This window comes from Moschus berezovskii, chromosome 17, assembly GCF_049115385.1.
Source record: "Moschus berezovskii isolate FMDL1 chromosome 17, NW_MosBer_1.0, whole genome shotgun sequence".
In the NCBI taxonomy this organism is placed as follows: Eukaryota; Metazoa; Chordata; class Mammalia; order Artiodactyla; family Moschidae; genus Moschus; species Moschus berezovskii.
In genome coordinates, this window is record NC_142476.1 from 72,871,586 (window position 1) to 72,890,791 (window position 19,206).

The window sequence follows — 19,206 nt, forward strand, 5'->3', positions numbered from 1 at the left end:
CAGTGACAGACTTTATTTTCATGGGGTCCGAAATCACTGCAGATGGTGACTGCAGCCATGGAATTAAACCAAGACGCTTGCTCTTTGGAAGAAAATCTATGACCAACCTTGTCAGCATATTAAAAAGCAGAGACATTACTTTGCCAACAAAGGTTTGTCTGATCAAAGCTATGGTTTTTCCAGTAATCATGTGTGGATGTGAGAGTTGGACTATAAAGAAATTTGAGCGCTGAAGAATTGATGCTTTTGAGCTGTGGTGTTGGAGAAGACTCTTGAGAGTCCCTTGGACTGCAAGGAGATCCAGCCAGTCCATCCTAAAGAAAATCAGTCCTGAATATTCATTGGAAGGACTGAAGCTGAAGCTGAAACTCCAATACTTTGGCCACCTGATGTGAAGAACGGACTCATTGGAAAAGACCCAGATGCTAGGAAAGATTGAAGGCAGGAGGAGAAGGGGACAACAGAGGATGAGATGATAGGATGATATTACTGATTCAATGGACATGAGTTTGAGTAAATCCAGAGTTGGTGATTGACAGGGAAGCCTGGTGTGTGGTAGTCCGTGAGGTCATAAAGAGTCGGACATGACTGAGTGACTGAACTGAAATGTTGAAGGTATAGATGAGATGTATTGATGGATTATTGAATATGTAGCAGGAGAAAAAGGAAGGGCATAAACAGGTTTATGAGGCAAATACAGAGAAAACCGGAAAGATTTCATTAATAATTGGGAAGTTTGGAGGAGCACTAAAGATGACCTTAAAGTTTTGAACAAAGTTCTTCACAACTTGCTTTGCAAGTAGGAGTTACAAGGAGGAACCTTCCTTAACGCATGGGTTGTGTATTACAATATTTTCTACTCCCCACTGTCCTACTTCCCCGACCCCTAGTGTTTTCAGTCTCTCTCTCTTCAGAACAACCTCCATAGTGGAACCTGTTTTCTTTCTAAAATACAAATGTGATTACATGTCTAAAGAAACTCTATGCTGCGTAAGTTCTCCTTCTCTTAGCAACTCGGTCAAGACCCTTTTACCGTGTATTAGATTGTGGATCTGTAGCCTTATTGTCCTTCTAAGTGTCTTGACCTTTAATTGCAGTGTTTCCCGAGTCTCTGAAAAGTGTCGTTTCATTCATGTTCTTCCTGCTTGCCTTCACTCATAGTTGCTTCTGCCCTGAACCTTTCTTCCTCTAGAACTAACCTCTAGTTCCTTTGTACACATATTTTAGGGACCAGCACAAATGCAAATTCCTTTGTAAAAAGCATGCTAAATCTATTTTCCCTTTTCTCCTCTGTCCTCCTATGGCATTTTTTCCTATTTGCTGTACAATATTTTTTATACAGGTAGATTTTATTAGACATTTATAGGTAGATTTTTATATTAAGTAGATTTTGAATTTGTTGAAGACAAATACTTTCTTCATTTATGTGTGTCAAGAACATAGCAAAATGTCTGCATCATTTCAGTTCAGTCATGTCCATCTCTTTGCGTAGTGGATGTTTAATATAAGAAACACGTAAACAAATGGAATTGAGTGAGTTTGGTAAAGAATGATGGTATTGAGAAAAACATGGGATAGACTGAACAACCTCGATATATTTTTAAAGTGATGAATGAACACAACTTTGCTAAATTCTACATAAATCTCCTCTTTATTTTTAACAAAATTCTCTTTCAGATGATTGTTGATCACTTTGTAGTCTTTTCCAATGATGGTGATTGTATCGCTCACTGCTGTCCTTTCTCTAATCAGTCAAAAAAAACACAACAACACACAGTATAACTTAAACTAGTGGTTCTCTTTTTTGTCCCTCACAATTTGTCTCACACTGAATTCTACAGTGTCCTTTGTTCACAGATGTATTCACGCTCAGCCTTTTGAGTTCTGTTGTAGCCTAGAAGATAGCTGGAGTTTCTTTAAAACGTATATATATTTTCTTCACATTTCATGTCAAGGAAAAAATACATAAAGAGTGTCTTTCTCTCGCATTTCTTGGGACTTCTTTCTTTTGCATGTGGTATTTTTGATCTTTTTGATTTTTCACGATTCTGACTCTGTATCCTGTCTGTTGTCTGAAGCAGTGTTGCTGCCTAGTAAATATGAGGTAGTGAGTAGTACTCAAACATTTTCAGCTACTTGGAAAAAGAAGTTATTTAAAGTGTGTGTTCTGAATGACCTTCCCTTTAAATAGAGGAAATTTCCCACCCCATTCCTGCCTGATAATCTAACCTCTTGTATTTTCTTCTAGGTTGGTTTCTTAATGACTTTCACAGTACCTATCAACTGGGTGTTGTCTGCAGATTTAATTAATAGAGTAATTATTCTTGCCGATCACTAATGACAACCTGAAAACTGGAATTCTTTATCAATTCCCCCTTAGTCCAAAATATGTAATTTTAAATGACAGGGCTTGAATTCAAGTTCATATAAAATGTTGTTTAATAGTAACATTATTTTAAAATAATATTGTACTTTTATGCCTATGTAGTTCCTCAGTTCCATTACATTTCTGTTTTATTCATTTTATTTTTTGCTCCTTTTCCGTAGTCTGTGCTAAGCCTATCCTTTAGAATAGATATTCCTTCGAAACTCTGGTTTGAGCACAAGTGGTGTAGGCCCCTGGGGAGTTAAATGTAATTTGTTTGATTGGATACTCAAGCTTTTCAATTGTTTTACTTTCCTTAGAGAAACAGAACCTTTCTAGCTTTCAGGTCAATTGGTGTAATGGTTGGATTCAGATGGAGTGACACTTTCTCCCACTTGTAAGTCTCTAGTTCCTTGGAGAAATCCTTGAGAAATCTGTTGACAACTTGCTGTCATCTAGCTAGTCTAATGGTATAAATGACTTAGACACTGATTCCGAGTAGCGTGAAAGCCTAATGGTAAAGTGAAATTTTGAGAAGCTCTCAAGTGCATTTCGGGTAAGTTACTTAGGCAGTCCCCACATTTATTTCTCACAGTGAATGTTTCAAGTCTTTACTGGTTTTTCTTTCTTTTTTTTTTTTTGGCTAGGGAAAGGAATTTACCATTTAAACCTGCTCAGACACAGCAGCAGCTGATCGCAAATGCTACTATTGGGAGGTATAGAAAAGAACATGATGATTAGAACATGTGTCGTAGAGATCTGGGAAAGTAGAAAGCAGATGAGATCAGGTTGGCAAAAGAAACCACAGTCCAAAATACACACAGGAGAGAGAAGTTGTGGTGGAGGAGAAAACAGTCGTGGAAGTCATAAGCCTGGAGCTGACAGACTCCAGGGGTAGGAGGACTCCGTGGGCAGGAGGCACAGCAGACTCCGTGACTGCAGGGACAGGAATTGGCAAGCAGCACTTTGAGTGACAGTCTGGGTCAGATTCTCCCACTCTTCCCCATCAAGAGGCATCAGGCAGTGGTGACCGCTGACCTCAGTTTGGAGCATACAGAGTGGACTCTAGGCCGGAGGAAGGCAGGCTGATGAAACCCAGGTGAAAGGGGATCCTTGCCCTGAGGAAATGAGTTGTCCTGCTTACCCGCCCTTGCCCTGCACTTATCAGATCTGATCTAGAGCAAATAGAGATGTGTCCACAGGCAGGTCCAGCATGCTTCTAAGAGGAATTTCAGAGATGGTTACAAAGAATGGATAGGGAAAAAATCACAGATAGTAGAAACAGTTATGTTAAAGTTGTGGAAAGAAATCTCTTAGTTTAGAAGGATTTTGTGCTGGTGCTGGGACTAATGCAGTGACTGACTGGAGCTGATGTTATTGTGTGTGTATGTGTGCACGTGTGCACGTGTGCATGCACATGTATGTACATGATGAGGTGTGGGTGGGAAAGGAGAACAAGCGAATTACACCAGAAATATTTTGAGAGAAAATTTATACCTACAGTATTGAAATATGACAACATGGTAGAAAGTTATTGACTGATTATTTAGGCCAGTTGGACATTAAAGGACTCTCTGAGGTGGCAATAGATAAGTGAGGTCTGAGTGACGATAAATCCTGCATCCCTTCATACCCATCACTGGTTGTAAAAAAAAGTCTCATTAAGTCCTAAAAGCTCAACCAAGTATTTAAACATTATAATTCAAAGGTGAATTTGTAGAAGGTAGAAGTAAACTACTAGTATAAGTAAACTACCTAGTTATATTTAAGTGAATGGGAAGGTACACTAACTTAACAATGTTCATTGTTACACATATCAGGAGATGAAAAAGCGCTAGTGAAATATCCGAAACAGTATTACGTGGGAGATGATAGATAAGCTGATTTTTATATTAGCCATTATAACCATAGCAGTTCTCTCCCTTCCCTTTTGTTTTACCCTTTAATACCACCTTCACTCTTGATTTCCTCTTTCTAAAAATATACTGAAGTCAGTTACTATAGCAGTTATTGTAAACTCATTGTTTTTGGCAAGTCAACACGTGACTATTTCTCCCACCCATTGTTTTTACTCTGGGCGTCACGTTTCTGGAGCCTGTCAGCCTTTAGAGAAGTTTAATCTCTTTGCAAAAAGAGATTCCAAATACACCACCAAATGTAGGGATTTTTTTTTTTTGACAGCTGCTGCTTATGTTGGGAAAAATGGTTTGGGAATAAATATGTAAGAATTGGACTGTATAAATGTGAATTGTAAAAAGACAAAATGAATATTATCTTCAAGAACACCACTTGAATCTGGTTATCCAATTGCTAGTATAAATTTCTTCAGAAAATAATGAAAGCATTAATTTATTTTGCTGTAACTGATGACACAATCTTAGGTTTTTTCTTTGTTGTTTTTGCAAAGGGGTGAAAGAAAGGAAACTTTACTGAATGTTCTACATTTGACCCACAAATAGCTACTTTTGGTTTTAGGACTGATATAACCCTTACCTTAAAAAAAGATGCCTATTAGCTGCTGTCATTTTTCCTGTCAAAACCAAATTAAATGTGTGTGCTTCTCCATTACTGATTGAAGAAAAACTGCTTATACAATTACTATCTCACCAGCTTTAGGGCAAAGAGCACCACCTTTAAACAAGGGTCACCGTTAAGGCTTTATTCTCAGTTCTGAGTGTCTTTAAAGATAACGCAATTCATATCAGATTTCATGATACAATTCTCTAAAGGAGGTTAAAGAGATCCACGTTTTTCCTTTGGCCTAAAATGGCTCTTCTTCATTTAGTTTATGAGACACAATTTCAATAAATTTTGCTCAGTACTCCTGGAGCTGGGGGAAAAAACAAAAAAAATAAAAGCTAAGGACACAGAATGGCTGGAAGATAGGTACTTGTAGAAAAGCATGTGTTTCTTTCAAGAATATAAATTTAATAATCCATTAATTAATTAATGGGATTTTTTGCTTTTGTTGGAGATTTTAGTTGGAGTAACTCCTGCGTAGCAGAAGGAGGTATTTTACCTTTTTTGTTTATAGAGCAGGACTCCATTTCAACTTACAAATTATTGCTCAGGATCTTTAAGATATCAGTTGAATACTGGCACAGTGTTGAGTTTTTGGATTGTATACATAAATGATTTCCTATATATCTATCTAGATGTTGAGGATTGAATGATGACCCTCTGCCTTTGGGTCAGGAGTGATTTCATATCTTTGTCTTACTCCCTGAACTTATAAACAGGAATCCGATGTCTACCATTTTCAGGGACAATTTGCCCTAGTTATATACAACTGTATCTTTATAACTTAAATTGATTTTAAAAACTGGGAAAGATTTGGGGGGAAAGTAAGAAATGTGACTTTAAATTCAACACATTGAAAAGGAAAGAATGGGAATGGGTAATATAAATAGAAGATTTGGGATAAGTTTAAGGCTTCTTTCCATTTCCTTGTGTTTTTCTATGCCTGGTGGTGGTGGTTTAGTCGCTAAGTCATGTCTGAGTCTTGCAACCCCATGGACTGTAGCCTGTCAGGCTCCTCTGTCCATGGGGTTCTCCAGGCAAGAATACTGGAGTGGGTTGCCATTTCCTTCTCCAGGGGGTCTTCCTGACCTGGGAATTGAACCTGGGTCTTCTGCACTGCAGGCAGATTCTTTACCAACTGAGCTACAAGGGAAGCCATTTTCTATTCTTGCTGCTGCTACTAAGTTGCTTCAGTCGTGTCCGACTCTGTGCGACCCCATAGACGGCAGCCCACCAGGCTCCTCCATCCCTGGGATTCTCCAGGCAAGAATACTGGAGTGGGTTTCCATTTCCTACAACTCACTTATTTCTAATCTTCTACCACTTCTGCCTTTTGCTAATTTCTGTTAATCTTTCAAGTTAGTGTAGTTAATCTTTCAGTCCTTATTTTACATGAAGCTTCATTCATTCAGTGAATATTTAATAAGTTCCTAATAGTTGCTAGTTATCATTCTGGGGAATGAGGTAACAGTAGTAAACAAGACAGCATAAGGAAACAAAGCAAACTTCTCCTTATAGAGTTTAGATTCTAGGCAGGAAGAGGAGACTGAAAAGCAGAAAAATAAATAAAATATGCAATATGTTTGGTGTGGACAGAGAGAATAGCTGATAGGGGAGGGAGTTAGCAAGGATGGTACTACAGTTTTAGTAAGGGTGTTAGGAGGGATTTTGCTAAAAAGACAAAGAAATTAAGGAAACTTCTCAAGGAGGTGTGGCAAATAGCCAGCAGGTGTCTGTAGGAGTAATGTCAAGGAGTAGGAACAGAAAATGTGAAGGCTTTGAGGAAAATGGTTGCCTGGAATGTTTGGGGGTGTGTGTGCTCAGTCATGTCCAACTCTTTGCAACCCCATGGACTGTAAGCCTGCCAGACTTCTCTTTCCATTGAGTTCTCCAGGCAAGAATACTGGACTGGGTTTCCATTTCCTCCTCCAGGAGATCTTCCCAATTCAGAGATTGAATCTGTGTCTCCTGTGTCTCCTGCACCATTGGAAGGCAGATTCTTTACCACTCGCACCAACTGGGAAGCCCTTGAGGAGGGCAGTGTAGCTAGATCAGAGAGCACAGGGATATACTAATAAAGACAAGTCAGAGGTAGCAAGGAAACAGATTGAATGAGGATTTGTAGAACTTATTGGAAAAGACCCTGATGCTGGGAAAGATTGAGGGCAAGAGGAGAAGAGAACGACAGAGGATGAGATGGTTGGATGGCATCCCTGACTCAGTGGACATGAATCTAAACAAACTCAGGGAGATAGTGAAGGACATCTCAGCCTGGTGTGCTGCAGTTCATGGGGTCACAAAAGTTGGACATGACTTAGCAACTGAACAACAACTTGGTGCAAGAACCAGTTGCATTATATGCAGTAAATCAATGAAGATTAATAGAATATATCTTCTCACAAAAATACACAAAAATAAACCTAACATGGCTTAAAAGGCTTAAATGTAATACACAACATGACAAAACTCAGAGAACATAGGCCAGATATCCTCGGACAAATTTTACCAGTGTTTTCTTAGATCAATCTCTCAGACAATGTAAATAGTGATAAAGCAAAAATAAGCAAATGGGACATAATCAAACTTATAAGCTTTTTACAGCAAAGGAAACCATAAACAGAATGTAAAGATAACCTACAGACTGGGAGAAAATATTCACAAATGATGCAACTGACAAAGGATTAATTTCCAAAATACACAAACAACTCATACAACTTAATAACAAACAAACAACCCAATTAAAAAGCAGCAGAAGACCTAAATAGACATTTCTCCAAAGAAGACATACAGATGGCCAATAAGCACATGAAAAGATGCTCAGTATTGCTAATTAAGAGAAATGCAAATAAAAATTACAATGAGGTACCATTTCACACCAGTCAGAATTTGTTGTTCAGTTACTCAGTCATGTCCAACTCTTTGCGACTGGATAGACTGCAGCATGCCAGGCTTCTTTGTCCTTCACCATCTCCCAGAAGCTTACTCAAACTCATGTCCATTGAGTCAGTGATGCCATCCAAGAATCTCATCCTTGACTCTGTTTGTATAGTTCTGTGTATTCTTGCTACCGCTTCTTAATATCTTCTGCTTCTGTTAGTTCCATACCATTTGTTTCCCATTTTGCATGAAATGTTTCCTTAGTTCTCTAATTTTCTTGAAGAGATTTCTCATCTTTCCCGTTTTACTGTTTTCCTCTATTTCTTTGAGTGATCACTTAGGAAGACTTTCTTATTTATCCTTGCTATTTGGAACTCTGCATTCAGATGGGTATATCTTTCCTTTTCTTCTTTGCCTTCCACTTCTCTTTTTTTCTCAGCTATTTGTAAAGCCTCCTTAGAAAGCCATTTTGCCTTTTTTCATTTCTTTTTCTTTGGAATGGTTTTGATCACTGCCTCCTGTACAATGTCACGAGCCTCTGTCCATAGTTCTTCAGGCACTCTATCAGATCTAACTGATTGAAACAGTCCTGGGAGCCACAGTGTGCTTCCATAAGTCCTTCTGAAGGAGGTCGCCATTACTGTCATTACCCGTACTATAAGGGTATTGTCATCTGCATATCTGAGGTTATTGATATTTCTCCCAGCAATCTTGATTCCAGCTTGTGCTTTATCCAACCTGGCATTTCCCATGATATACTCTGCGTACAAGTTAAATAAGCAGGGTGACAACATATAGTCTTGACATGGTCCTTTCCAAATTTGAAACCAGTCTGTTGTTGCACATCCAGTTCTAACTGTTGGTTCTTGACCTGCATACAGATTTCTCAGGAGCAGGTCAGGTGATCTGGTATTCCCATCCCTTGAAGAATTTTCCATAGTTGTTGTGATCCACACGGTCAAAGGCTTTTGTGTAGGTCAATAAAGCAGAAGTAGATGTTTCTCTGGAACTGTCTTGCTTTTTTGATGTTCCACCGGATGTTGGCTATTTGATCTTTGGTTCCTCTGCTGTTTCTAAATGCAGCTTGAACATCTGGGAAGTTCACAGTTCACATACGTTGAAGCCTGGCTTGGAGAATTTTGAGCATTACTTTGCTAATGTGTAAAATGAGTGCAATTGTGTGGTAGTTTGAGCATTCTTTGGCATTGCCCTTCTTTGGGATTGGAATGAAAACTGAACTTTTGCAGTCCTGTGGCCACTGCTGAGTTTTTCAGATTTGCTGGCATATTGAGTGCAGCACTTCCACAGCATCATCTTTTAGGATTTGAAATAGCTCAATTGGAATTCCATCACCTCCACTAGCTTTGTTCATAGTGCTACTTCCTAAGGCCCACTTGACTTCGACTCCAGGATGTCTGGCTCTAGGTGAGTGATAATACCATTGTGGTTATTTGGGTCATGAAGATCTTTAGTTCTTCTGTGTTCTTGCCACCTCTTCTTAATATCTTCTGCTTCTGTTAGGTCCATACCATTTCTGTCCTTTATTGTGCCCACCTTTGCATGAAATGTTCCCTTGGAATCTCTTATTTTCATGAAGAGATCTCTAGTCTTTCCCATTCTATTGTTTTCCTCTATTTCTTTGCCTTGATCATTGAGGAAGATTTTCTTATCTCTCCTTGAATATTCTGCTGAATATTCATTGGAAGGGCTGATACTAAAGCTGATACTCCAATACTTTGGCCACCTGATGCGAAGAAATGACTCACTGGAAAAGACCTTGATGCTGGGAAAGATTGAGGGCACAGGAGAAGGGGATGACAGAGGATGAGATGGTTGGATGGCGTCACTGAATCGATGGACGTGAGTTTGAGTGAGCTCTGAGAGATGGTGAAGGACAGGGAAGCCTGGCATGCTGCAGTCCATGGGATCTCAAAAAGTCGGATATGACTGAGTAACTAAACTGAACTAACTGAACTGATCCCTACCATAGTTTGGCCCCAGGCCAAGCTACAGAGAGGGAACACAGCTACATTCATCAGCAGAAAATTGGATTAAAGATTTAACGAGCATTGTCTGCCCACCAGAGCAAGACCCAGTTTTCCCCACAGCTGGTCCATCCCACCGGGAAGCTTCCTCAAGCCTTTTATCCTCATCTTTCAGAGGCAGAAAGAATGAAAGCCACAATTACACGAAGCTAACCAAACATCACATGGATCACAGACTTGTCAAACTCATTGAAACTATGAGCCATGCCATGTAGGGTCACCTGAGACGAATGGGTTATGGCAGAGAGTACTGACAAAATGTGGTCCATTGGAGAAGGGACTGGCAAACCACTTCAGTATTCTTGACTTGAGAACCCCATGAACGGTATGAAAAGGCAAAAAGATAGGGCACTGAAAGATGTACTCCTCAGGTCAGATGTACTCATCAGTCAGATGAACTCCTCCAATATGCTACAGGAGAAAAGTGAAGAAATAGGTCCAGAATGGATGAGTGGCTGAGCCAAAGCATAAACACTTCTCAGCTGTGGATGTATCTGGTGATGAAAGTAAAGTCCAATGCTCTAAAGAACAATATTGCGTAGGAACCTGGAATGTTAGGTCCATGAATCAAGGTAAATTGGAAGTGGTCAAACAGAGATGGCAAGAGTGAACATCGACATTTTAGGAATCAGTGAACTAAAATGGACTGGAATGGGTGAATTTAATTCAGATGACCATTATAACTGCTACTGTGGGCAAGAATCCCTTAGAGGAAATGGAGTAGCCCTCATAGTCAACAAAAGAGTCCAAAATGCAGTACTTGGGTGAAATCTCAAAAATGACAGAATGATCTCTGTTCGTTTTCAAGGCAAACCATTCAGTATCACAGTAATCCATGTCTATACCCCAACCACTAATGTCAAAGAAGCTGAAGTTGAATGGTTCTTTGAAGACCTACAAGACCTTATAGAACTAACATCAAAGAAAAATGTCCTTTTCATCACAGGGGACTGGAATGGAAAAGTAGAAAGTCAAGAGATACCTGGAGTAACAGGCAAGTTTGGCCTTGGAGTACAAAATGAAGCAGGATAAAGGCTAACAGAGTTTTGCCAAGAGAACACACTGGTCATAGCAAACACCCTCTTCCAACAACACAAGAGAAGACTCTACACGTGGACATCAACAAGTGGTCAATACCAAAATCAAATTGATTATATCCTTTGGAGCTCTATACAGGCAGCAAAAACAAGATTGGGAATTGCAAAATTCAAACATAAATTGAAGAAAGTAGAGAACATCACTAGGCCAATCAGAATGACCATCACCAAAAGCCAAAAATCATAAAAGCTAATGAGCATGTGGAGGAAAAGGAATCCTCATAGATTGTTGGTAGGAATGTAAATTGGTGCAGACATTATGGAAAGCAGTATGGATGTTCCTTAAACTAAAAATAGAGCTCTCATATGATCCAGTGATCCTATATTTGTGCAAAAATCCAGAAAACTCTAATTCAGATAGTTGCATGCAGGCCAGTGTTCACAGCAGTGCTATTCACAATAGCCAAGATATGAAAGCAACCTAAATGTTCATTGACAGATGAATGAATAAAGATGTGGCATATATACACAATGGAGTACTACTCAGCCATAAAGAAAGAATGAGTTAATGCCATTTGCAACAGCATGAATTGACCTAGAAATTATCATACTAAGTGAAGTAAGTCAGAAAGAGAAAGATAAATAACATATGATATCACTTACACGTGGCATCTAAAGCATGATACAAATGGACTTACTTACAAAACATAAATAGACCCACAGACTTAGAAAAAGAACTTATAGTTATCAGGGAAAGGATGGAGAAAGGCATAGATTGGGAGTTTGGAACTGACATATAGACACTTCTATATTTAAAATAGATAACCAACAAAGACTTATTGTATAGCAAAAAGTTATAGTTTTATATGAAGGTTATGATGAACAGTTTTCTTCCTAGACATGGAAGACATGATAAGAACTTGACTTTTTAAGGAAAGGAAATTGTAGGCATAGAAACAACTTCCAGATTTAGGGATAGGAAATGTTGAAAAAGTTACTAAGATGCTTTTTAGCTAATTCTAATAATCTTTTAGAAGTCGTCTGTTCTGTATGGATAAAATAGGAAAAAAAACTAAAGATACATTGAGACAATTAATAGTGTCAGATATTGTGATCATCTGTGTACCAAAAGCATTCTTTTTCAGCCATTTTTATAAATTGAAGTATAGTTAATATGAAATGTTTTGTTAACTTCAAGTGCATAGCAGTGATTCATATATATATGTATACACACCTATATATATATGTATTTAGATTCTTTTCCATTGTAGGTTATTAGAAGATATTGAATATAGTTCCCTGTGCTGTATACTAATAGTAGTTTCCTTATTATTTATTTTATGCAACATATGCACACTACCAAAAGCATTCTTAAATGTGGAATTGTGCATAAAATGTTCCTAGATAGTGTCTACAGACAATGGGCTGACTCTATCCCCATTCTCTTTGAAATCAATAATAAACCATTGGCATATTTTTCCATTGTGTGTGTGTGTGTAAATTAATAGCTACTTTTTAAAGTAAATGGAGTAATAGTTTAGGAATAAGTGGCCATGAGAGTTTTATATCCACTCAAGATAGGACAAATAGAGTTACTTACATTCCTATGTTAAATTTCTAGAGATTGATTAAACTGGAGGATTGTTCCTAAGAGACTGCAGTATATCGAGAGAGAGCTTTAATAGGTGTCATGGTGTGCATACAGGCTTAGTTGCTCAATCATGTCTGACTCCTTGTGACCCCATGGACTGTAGCTCATCAGGATCCTATGTCCGTGGGATTTTTCAGGCAAGAATACTAGAGTGGGTTGCTATTTCCTCCTCTAGAGGAACTTCACAACCCAGGGGTCAAACCTGTGTCTTCTGCATTGCAGGTGGATTCTTTACCCATTGAGCCATCAGGGAAGCCTGATAGATGTCATGGAGAGAGTAGTAAATCCAAAGTACCTTGCTTAGGGTGTAAATATAGTCACTTAGGCATAAATCACCGGAGAAGGCAATGGCAACCCACTCCAGTACTCTTGCCTAGAAAATCCCAGGGACAGAGGAGCCTGGTGGGCTGCCGTCTATGGGGTCGCCCAGAGTCGGACACAACTGAAGCGACTAAGCAGCAGCAGCAGCAGGCATGAATCACTTTCAGGGCCTGGCTTGTCTGAATTATTCATACAGGAAAAACAGAGAGGGGGTTGGGGATGAATGGAGCAGGGAGGAAGGGAGAAGGGACCAGGGAGAGGAGTGCTGAAATGTGTGAGCTCATGGGAGATAATAAAGAGAAACAAAACTAGTCAGAAAATCTTGAAGAATATAGCTGTGTCAGAAGTCATTTTCCTGCAGCAACTTTCATATGGTCAAAGAGAAGGAAGATTTAAGAACTTATCAGTAAATCAAACCAATAGTGGGAACACATACACATTCCAAATACTTGTGTACAACCCATGTGATTAATTTCTACAAACAAACTTTCCATAAATAATTACCTCAACTCTTTTTGTCATATTGTTTGGATAAATGTAGCATAGAAAATATTTAATAGATTTGTGTATTTATTCATAATTATATGATTCTATAAAAAACCCATGTTAGTAAATAAAGTCACTCTGCAAAGGTGAAGAATTCCTGTATGACACATTTTATCTGTTAAAAATGGTGCCTTTTCTTTATTGCTTAGAATTGCAACACTGTAGATTGTGTTGGTGGTTTTATTTTTGGAGTATTTATTAGTCAATCAGTCAATTAGTATTTACTGAGCTTCTGCCCAGCACGTAGGGCATGCTCATCAAATTTGCAAATGACACAAATCTTGGAGGATGTTAAATACATTGGATGAGAGACATAGCATCCAAAAAGATTTTGACAGCCTGGAGCAATGGACTGAGTCTAACAAGATGAAATATATTGTGGATAAATATAAATTCCTGTCCTTGGATTCACAAAACTCACTGCATATGTACAGGATGGGGTAGATATGCTTTAACAGTCAGCTCAACTTAATTTATCAGTTTTAGCTATATGATGTCATTGCCAAAAATGTAGCATGCAAGTTTGGATTACATTAAGGTGATAATCTTATTTCAATTTGGTGAGAGGCCACATGTAGAGATTGTAGTATTTCTGGAGCCATATTTTAAAAGAGAGACCCAAAGCCATGTCATATTTAGAACACCACAGAAGCCAAACACATTTATCTTGAAGAAGACTTGGGAGAAAAATATGTGTGAACTCTTGTGTAGAAAAGGGATTGGATTTGTTTCATGTGGTCTCAGTAATTAGAGCTGGGACCTAAGAATTGAATTTATAAAGAGACATCTTCCAGTTCAATCATTTATAATAGTAAAAGCTGTTCAAAGATAAAAGGTTTCCCAAAGTCTGCAGAATCAGAATAGTGGAGCAGGTGAATCTCAGAGTCTTCATTTTGGGGATAATACTAATAACATGGTAGAGGGGGATCTAAGAACCTGGTAAGGTACTATAAGTAAAGCACTCAAAACACTGCCAGGAAAATGGCAAATGATTATATTGCTCATTCGGGTTGTTACCCTTCTTATTATGGGAAGCATTGATATAAAACCTGAATCATCACTGTGTTGAGCTAAAGTAACTCAATGGGTGGGTCTGATAAACTGTTGCTGGGTCTGCTAAGTCACTTCAGTCATATCCGACTCTGTGCGACCCCATAGACAGAAGCCCCCCCAGGCTCCCCCGTCCCTGGGATTCTCCAGGCAGGAACACTGGAGTGGGTTGCCATTTCCTTCTCCAATGTGTGAAAGTGAAAAGTGAAAGTGAAGTCGCTCAGTCGTGTCCGACCCTTAGCGACCCCACGGACTACAGCCAACCAGGCTCCTCCATCCATGGGATTTTCTAGGCAAGAGTACTGGAGTGGCTTGCCATTGCCTTCTCCTTCTGATAAACTAGATGGTGGTTATTTCTAAATGCTAACTGGGTATAGCTAATTAAAATTGGTTAAAACAGTCTCTAGAACCAGTCACTTCTCTATGTGACTTTGAAAAATGTAACCTTTTTGTATTTAATTCTCTATGATTCCATTTCTTTCAGTTCAGTTCAGTTCAGTCCCTCAGTTGTGTCCGACTCTCTGCGACCCCATGAATCACAGCACGCCAGGTCTCCCTGTCCATCACCAGCTCCCGGAGTTCACTCAAACTCATGTCCACAGTCGGTGATGCCATCCAGCCATCTCATTCTCTGTCGTCCCCTTCTCCTCCCGCCCCCAACCTTTCCTAGCATCACAGTCTTTTCCAGTGAGTCAACTCGTCGCATGAGGTGGCCAAAGTATTGCAGTTTCAGCTTTAGCATCAGTCCTTCCAATGAACACCCAGGATTGATCTCCTTTAGAATGGACTGGTTGCATCTCCTTGCAGTCCAAGGGACTTTCAAGAGTCTTCTCCAGCACCACAGTTCAAAAGCATCAATTCTTTGGCAATCAGCTTTTCACAGTCCAACTCTCACTTCTCTATGTGACTTTGAAAAATGTAACCTTTTTGTATTTAATTCTCTATGATTCCATTTCATTACTTGGAGATAATTCCAAATCTGTCTCAGGTTGTTGTAAAGATAAAAGAAAACTTTAGAACAATGCTCAATATGCTAGCTTCTCAATAAATATGAACACTTTGATAATGCTGAAGGAGTCAATAAAGGATTCTTGTAGGATTTAGGACTTGAGATATATGTTTTGAAAATACTAAGAATTTAAGTAAATGAAAAGCACTAGCAAGTTTATTACCATATGGAAATAGCTTAAATATAACATGGAAATAGAATTAAGCACTGTGTGATTCATCAGACAGTGAGGAAGTCTCACCATTTAGGTGAAGTTGACTCTTGGTGACCAGTGGAAATAAAAGTGGATGGAACGAGAGAAGGAAAACCTCGGAAGACCTTTAGTTTAGGACGGTAAGCAGGGTGGCATTCCACATGCTTTCAGGTAGAGGATGAAACATACATGTGATATTTTAAAATAACCTTATGAAGTTTTCAGAATAAACTGTCTTCCTTATGCTTAAAAATTATAGATGGAATAGTTGAATCTTTTATGCAAATCCTTCTTTAACCTAGAAATAGAAATTCTATTTTAGGACAATTTCTATTTCAAAAACTCCAAACACTTTTTCCTTCATAAAGTTTTCCCTTCAGATTCATATCTGTAGGGAAAAGTAGTTTTCTTTTTTTGTTTGAAATCTTTAGCATTCAAGATGATGTTCTTTATATTTGTATCACCCATCCTCATCTTCTGAGAGTGAGTCTGAATTTGAGATCTGTTGCCAAACCATTTGTATTAAATCTATGAGAGAGATGTTATTCAAAATGCTTAAAATGGTTTTGCTTTAAAATGAGATCCATCAAATTAATGAAACTTATATTCTTGGGAGGCTCATAAGTCAGATCTAGGAAGATAGGTCCCACGAAGAAGGTTCCAAAATAGGTTCTACACCACACATTTATGAATTAAGGCTCAACTTTTCAAAGCAACTCCATGAAAAAGACAATAAGCTTCAGTACTTAAGTTAAAAACAACTGTCATCTTGTATAGTGATTCACATACTTTTATTATCCTAAAAACACTCTATGCTTTCATACATACAAACCCCTAGAGGAAATGATTGTGATTTTATTTTTTTGGTGTAACTTACAGGGCCACTGTAGACTCTGGGTTCATGCTGTGCTGAAGTAAATTAAAATTAGGAGGATATAGGCAACAGGAAAACTGCAAAACAATTTCTCCAATGAGAAGTCAGCATAGGGACTCTTTTCTCCCCAGCCTGAATCAGCATTATTTTGTTTTTATGTTGTTGTTGGTGGTGGTGGTGGTAGCAGTAGCAGTCAGTTTAAGTAGAAAAGCAACAGAAACCTGGCATTTCAGTGAAACAAGAGATTATTGATAATTACGGGGTGGGGGGGCCCTGGTTCTATTTTTTCCCTTGGTAGCCTCTCAGCAGTTGTATGATTTTCTAGAATTTTGAATTATGCTCCCCTCTGATCAGGCATGAGGATGATGAGGAATTCTACCTTTTTTTTTTTTTTTTTTTGAGCCTAATATACTCTGGAGCTCAAAGGAATGATTACAGCCTATCACAGAGACACAAATTTGACCCCCCTCCAAAAAAAATAAAATTTGAAGGCCTGAGAGAATGAAGGCTTGAAAATGACATGCCCCCTTGTATCTTCTTTCTGAAATGTTTTTGGGGATCTTGTGAGGGCGTAAAGCTTTTCTACAGCTGCTACTAGTTTTGCCAATTCATTCCTTCAAGCCACACCAATAAACATGTCCAAACTCCTCTAATCCTCAGAGAGGTGGAGAAAGATAGAGAGGAAGTTCACTTGAGCAGAAGGCTTTCTTTTTACAGATCAGAAATTCCATCGTATATATTCCTATTCCCTTAAATAACCGGCAAGGGGATCATCAGGATGAGCTATGGCAAAGAGCCACCATCATGGTCACAGTTTCAGTGTGATGGGGCCCCAGACCTGAATTGAAAAGTAGTTTAGAGAATCTTGGAATATAAAACGTGCTACAGAACACCAAAGAGGATTTAATCTTATTTATAGAAAGGTAGCTGGTGGTGGTGGGTAGGGGAGAGGCAACAACAGGCAAGAATGACTTGGGATCATCATTAATCATTCTTTAAGTACCAACAAAGTGAAAACATTCTTCTGGAATTCGTAGCAAGTGACACTGAATCCTTCTACTAAGTAAATATGTGATGAGTTGATAAAAAAAAAAAGAAAAGAAGGTCCTGAACTCTTGACTACAGATATAATACAGTGAATACAGAAAATCAAAAGCATGCTTTCTATCTGACTCAAAATAAAGGTGCACTTAAACTTGTAAAAGACAACATTTTTATTTGAATGATATGACAGAACTGTCACAGGAGTGTTACCTGCTATAAAGAAAGCCAAAGAATTATTACCTTTATTAGACCAGTGACACTGAGCTTTAGCCATACATTTCTAACTTCTGTCCCTCTACAGAGACAATTTTCTTTTCTTAAATAAACTGTCATGCTAGTGTTAATATATTGTTGGCTCTCTCATGCTCTGAGAATACTGCTGATATAAAACATGTATATGTTAGATTGGTAATAGTATCTTTAGTGGAGCTGACTAGAACAAATGTGTTTCCCTCATGGCTGCGCTAATGTGATAAAGGAAAATTGGCTGTTCATCAGCTTTTGGCTGGGTAAAGACAGTAGAGATGGAACCACATTCTTTTTTATGCATTAATACCTTCGAGAACTTTCCACGAGTTATATTTCATGTGCCTGAATGTTGCGCAGAGATGTTGTAAAACATGAGATAATGCTACAAATAACAAAGTAGAAAAGCCTGTATCTTTTATAATGATAACAGTCAAACACCAAATGACAGTAACAGGCTGTAAAAAATGGCATGCAAAAAAAAAAAAAGCAGCAGAAGGGTATATATCCAGGTCCGTGAGGAGCTAGTGTGTGATTTTTGGTCTTTATGTTAACGCTTTGTTTTATAATTAAGTCAAATGGAACACAGGGTCGATGCATTTAGGAAAAAATATGGTTTTAAGTGAAAGCAGGTTGGATAGAGAGGAAAAAAGCTGAACTGAATAAGTTTTTGAAGAACTGATATATTGATGTTGCCAAGAAATTTTTATAATTGCCAAGTGTGTGTGTGTGTGATTTTTTTTTTTTTTAAAGATGGGGACTTTGAAAAGAGTTCCTAAGGCAATTACTCACATGATTTAAAAATATTGGAGGGTGGTTGTTTATTTTCATTAATTTTTGAAAGGCTGTTTTAATATAATTTCATTTTGAATGCTACATTTAATATTTTTATTTAAGATGTTAGCATCTAAACTTCAACTCCAAGATATTGCATTTCTCTCAATGAAGTAATCTGCATAACTTTTTATGATATAATCCAGGGGTAGTCAAATTATAGCTCATGGTACAAACCTGACTGGCCACCTATTTTTATAAAAGTTTTGCTGGAACACATTTGTGCCCATTCATATATGTATTGTTTGTGGCTGCTTTCCTATTAAAGCAGAGTTGAACAGTTGTGACCTGAACCATTTAGACCACAAAATCAAATCATCTGGCATACAAATAAAAAATATTTATCTGTTTACAGAAGAGGCTTGTTGACCTCTGCTGTAGAGGGTTGTTAGGGTACCTGATTAATTAGCCTAGACCATGGTCAGCAGATTTTTGTTATTCTGTGTGGAGAAGTGCAGGTGAAAATTACCAACTGGATACCAACACCTAAGAAAAGAAATGTTTATAAGGCGTCTCTGTGTTAGCAACCTAAATTGAATTATATTCATGTATAATACATTTCTAGTGTATCTGGTTTTGAATATTTTTGCCTTT

General features: G+C 38.2%; 1 protein-coding gene across 1 annotated transcript in view; it reads left to right on the forward strand.

Moving 5' to 3' along the window:
• USH2A (usherin) overlaps positions 1 to 19,206 on the forward strand; it is a 969,245-nt gene that overhangs the window by 46,495 nt on the left and 903,544 nt on the right. The gene's annotated exons all lie outside the window — the stretch shown is intronic.